Genomic DNA, 5,000 nt, shown 5'->3' with positions numbered 1-5,000 from the left:
GGTAGGAGGGAAAATCACACAATTCAGCCCAGGCCTGATCCAATGACATGTTTTTTTAATGAGGTCTCTCTATGTCTTTGTTTGGGAACCAAATTCAAGTCCAGAGCTGAATGAGTGAATGGGAATAATAAGATGCAAGGCCACGGCTAGGCACAACTTACAAAAAAAGCACAAAGCGCTGGGCTTCTGTGGAGCCATGAATAGCGTTCTCGTTCGTGGCGAACATCGCTGGCAACCATTAGCATGCTGGAAAACTGGGCTTTCCCTTATTATTACTAATGACAGTTTGATGTATTGCTTATTGTCCTCTGTCTAAACTGGTGTTAGAACTCTGAGGTGAAAGCAGTAAACGAGGGACGGCCTTTTCTCCCGTCAGCCACTTCTGGCCTCCTCTCATTTCTTCCAGGGTCACGCGCTGAGAGAAACCTCTCCTCCGCTCATTCGCACCGATCCTCGTGTCTTTTCCAGGAAACGTCATGTATCGCACATAGGTTCACACGTGCGTGCGCTGCGCGGGCGTCCGCTCGCGTGCTGGGGGGCGAGGACTGTCATCAAGCTGTCCGCCTGCATCACCTGACTCCACCGTCAGGCAGCGGCGCCGTCCGCTCGGCTTCTCGCCGGGCCCTTGAACTACTCACGCGCGCACGATCAGCACTCTGTTGGCCGTCGGCCAGGATTCACGTACACGACGCACACGGCTGACGGACGCGCTGATGCTGACTTGTTAATACCTGCTGATATTTGGCCTTAAGTCTCCCCCACAATGCACTGCTCCAGCCCAGCGCCTGCCTGACTGCTCTCGTGCAGCCGCTCCATCATCTGGGCCACTTGGCTCTAATTTAGTCCAACTTTGTTCGGTGCTCATGTTCAAGGCTATGTGCTAATGGAGAATTGGTGTGCAGAGGAGCAGGCAGGCAGCCCTGTGGATCTACCCAGACTGGGGAAGTCTACTGGAGTGGGAGGGGGGGTCTTCTCCAGTGGAGAGGGGGTTAAGCATGGCCTCTCCCTCAGTTCTCCTCCTCCTCCGCTCTTTTTCATGGGCCCATTCCCCATGCCCTGTCGCAAACCCTAATGGGACGTCAGGCGGACAGTCTCTCCTGAATTGAGTGGGGGGGGGGGGGGGTTCAAGCCCCCTCTCTTGTTGTCTCCAAAAAAGTCTGCCCCATCCCCCTCTCCTTCCCTCTTGCCCCTCTCACTGTTTGCGCCCGTAGCTGCTCCCCTCGGTTCTCAGGGCCATTGAGGGGGTCCCAGACACCCTCCACCGTTCCCTGCATAAATTAGGCCCATCTCCCTGGTGTCTCGTCAGCCGGTTGGGGCTCGGCTGGCCCCGGGTCTGCCACCTCCCAATCTGCCGCGGCTTCTTCCCTCCTTTCCCTGATTTCAGTTAGCAGCCTTTGACTTAATTTGACACAATCCCATCCATGTCCTTGCATTCAGAATTTAGAAAATCACTTATTTCGTTAATCCTCCTCTTCCTGTTCTTCTGTTTCCTGACGCGTTCACTCCCACTTTACCTGCAGCTTTTTGCCACATTCTACCCCTCTCTCCTTTTCCCGTCTCCTCTCCTCCTTTTCATCCAGGATATTGTTTACATCTGTCTTGCTAATCACTGGCAGAGCCTCTCCAGACCTCACAGATGTTGCAATAATGCAGGGGATTAGCAGGCTTAACACTCTGGGCTTATTTGGGGAGTTTTCCCGATGGCCTGGCAGTGAAACCCATTATCTCCTTCGAATTTGACCCTTTTTTCTGTTTCACTTCTGTGCTGAGATCCTCCAGTGCCGCTTCTCTTTGATTTGGCTTTTTACAGCCGTCTAGCATGCTGATGCCGGTTTATCTAGACGGGTGCTGGGCTCTTCCTGCAGCTACATCAGTGTTGAGGTTAAATGTAATCGCCGAGCTAAACCGCTTGACAAACATTTCTCTTTTTTCCAGCACGTGCTCTAAAATATTTAACCTGGCTACTTTGCGGATTCTGTTTGTAATGCTGTGCAGCATCGACTGCAGCCAGCTAGCGAGCTCCGAGTCAGCTCCCCTCTCCGCTCACCATGGTGACGCTCAAACGCTCTCCTCCGCTCTCGTCTTTTAACTTGGCACTTTAACATAATTACATGGCCTCCTCAGACTCAGCATGTCTGCAGCTCCCCTCAGCGCCACGCAGCACAGCCGAGTCCTGTTTTATGACTAAGCAAGTCCAGTGTCTGGTGTGTGTGTGTGTGTGTGTGTGTGTGTGTGTGTGTGTGTGTGTGTGTGTGTGTGTGTGTGTGTGTGTGTGTGTGTGTGTTTAGGGTCACTGCATTTCTGTCTGGATCCTAATCCCAAAGGTGATATTAGTCTGGTCGAGGGCAGCCCACACTCCCCAGTCTCAGCACGTGTGTGTGTGTGTTTCTGCTGCAGGCGTTGGGGTCGGCCGGGAAGCCCAGACAGTCTGTACCTTGACCTTTGACCTTGACTGTCTGCAAGCTCAGGGGTCATGCGCGTCATTGATGCAGACAGCTGATAGACCTGCAAACAAATACACACGCACATACGTAACGGCCAAACGGCGTCATGTGCGACGAGAGCACACGTGCATTCAGTTTAGACACACACAGTGATTATTCATGATAAATGTATTAATGCAGGAGATGATTCTGGGACTAATTGCTCCTTTTTTGTGTGTCCACAGAGCAGATCAGGAAGAAAAGCAGCAATGAAGCTTCCACTACTGGGACTCAGGCTTTCTGTAGCCAATTTGAGAGCATGTTTAGTCCTGTCCACATATGGAAACGTCACCTCTTACGCTGCAGGAACAGCCAGTTAGACACACATCATTAGAGTCCGATTACCAATTGTCTACTCTACGGGCTCTGTGATTGTGGACAGGTAAGTCGGAGCTGACTCTAAAAGGTAAGTTTAGAGGTTGAATCAATTTAAGAGCTGTCTGAAGTGTAAAATGGAGCTGCCGAGCATTATTTCCCAAAATTAGTTTCATTAGATATGAATTACTATATTTGAGACCAATTTAAGGTCGGAGATTGGATGAGACCCCAAGGGGTTTTTCTTTTCACTCTGTAATTTACATTCGAGTATATGACTGGAAAATTGTTTGACAAGAGTTTGTAGCTGCTGAATTACTTTTCTCTTTTCTGGGGGAACGTTATGTACACATTCATATTTACACAATGTTTTTCATACTGGAATGAACCGCTTTATCTCAGAGCAGTGAATGAGATAATCAAATGCCAATGTGTTGCCATGACATTATAAATATTTTCAATAAAGTTTAATTATTTGTTTAAAAAATGATGTTTCCTTTGCTTTTTTGCTTCCTTTATGTTTCTAATGCGTTATATTTGTTGTTGGTAATTGCTGGGATCAAAACTGGGCCTTAGAGAAAATCATAGGTTTGCTGTTTGTGCTTGTTTCTATTTTCAGCAAATCGCATTAACGCACTGACAGTATTTTTCGATGTACACACATATATAATATATATTTATGCCATGAACCTCTAGTTGCTATAAGAAATAATCACAAAAGTCTTGCACATTATTGTGATGCTCCGAGTCCATCCTGTCAAGTGACTGTCTTCACGCAGACTCGCTGGCCTTGAGGCCACAGACACGGTTTGGAAGCAAACAAAGATATTTTGGTCTTTCTATGGAATTCACTGACAGACTCGTAAACTTACAGAATATTGCCATGGACTCATGGACGATAGACAACGTGGTCTGAGAAGCTAAAGGAGCCTGTTCACTTTGATTACTCTGATGCTTCCAGCTGAAGGGTTGGAGGGGGAATAGTTAAAGCCAGTGGCCTAAATCTGTGGTGTCAATTAGGCACCTTTGTGTGTGAGCAGCAGGGGTGTTGAAGCGAGTTGCTGGAGCTGAAGGAAACTCTGAACAATGATACACATTCATAACCACACACACACACACACACACACACACACACACACACACACACACACACACTGGTCCTATGTTTTATGGGGATCACACCTCCTTTTGTTTTCCTCCAACAGCCAGTAGAGGCGATGCCTCACTGCCCCCAGTGTGCTCCACTGCTCTGGCTGAAATGGGCTCCCTGTTCCCCTCCTGGTCCCCCAGTCTCCCTGAACAACACTGTCCCCTCGTTTCTGGGCTCCCTAGCCCTCAGCCTCCCTCCGACTGATCTCAACCTGAATTTAGGGCCAGGCAAGCCTCTATGGCCAGGCCGGCATAAAGAAGTGTGTGTGTGTGTGTTTGTGTGTGTGTGTGTGTGTGTGTGTGTGTGTGTGTGTGTGTGTGTGTGTGTGTGTGTGTGTGTGTGTGTGTGCGCACATGGTCCTGAAAGAAAGTAGGAGATTATCCCATTCTGTGTGTCCAGTCACCAGTGCAGTATTGACCATGGTGGGCCACCCAGGGAGCGTCCAGCCAGCCGTGAGATGGCCTGATATACATGCTTACTGGCCATGTTAGATTCCCCCACTCCGGCCGAGCCCTACAGGCTAGACGCTTTACAAACACACCAGAGTCTGCGTATGGAGTGGCCAGTAGTCCATACTAAGGCACACACACACACACACACACACACACACACACACACACACACACACACACACACACACACACACACACACACACATACAGTAGGGGCTCACGCGTCTAAGTGTAGCCTTTGTACAGTGAAAGACATTGCCATCAGGTCATTTTCTGTGTCCTGTGAGGCGAAGCGGAGGTCATGGGGAAGGTGGAAAACCTCTTTAATGGTGGGAATGATACTATAACACCTATAGATAGAGTTACGGCTCATGTCACATACAGTGTGTATACGTCGTACGGCGCCGACAGGGTGGGAGAGCTTGATCCTGACGCTAAACGTCAAGGCAAGTTAATGTAGCTCTCATATTTCATATGTTCATATAGTTCTGCTCAACCATATTCAACCTCACTGAGCTAATGTTACAGTAATATGAATAGCACCATTAACACCATTCTTTTATGAAATACAACTAACAATATTTAGGTTATTTTGAATCA

General features: G+C 48.6%; 1 long non-coding RNA gene across 5 annotated transcripts in view; it reads left to right on the top strand.

Moving 5' to 3' along the window:
• LOC114853243 (uncharacterized) overlaps positions 1-3,285 on the top strand; it is a 34,448-nt gene extending 31,163 nt beyond the window's left edge. For all 5 annotated transcript variants that reach the window (XR_003785525.3, XR_008694488.1, XR_003785526.3 and 2 more), the window contains exon 4: positions 2,669-3,285. This is a non-coding gene — a long non-coding RNA (uncharacterized LOC114853243). The remainder of the gene's footprint in view (positions 1-2,668) is intronic.
• The last annotated feature ends 1,715 nt before the right edge of the window (positions 3,286-5,000 follow it).

This window comes from Betta splendens, chromosome 4, assembly GCF_900634795.4.
Source record: "Betta splendens chromosome 4, fBetSpl5.4, whole genome shotgun sequence".
Taxonomy (NCBI): domain Eukaryota; kingdom Metazoa; phylum Chordata; class Actinopteri; order Anabantiformes; family Osphronemidae; genus Betta; species Betta splendens.
The sequence above is the reverse complement of the archived record's forward strand: the minus strand, read 5'-3'. Positions and strand labels throughout refer to the sequence as shown.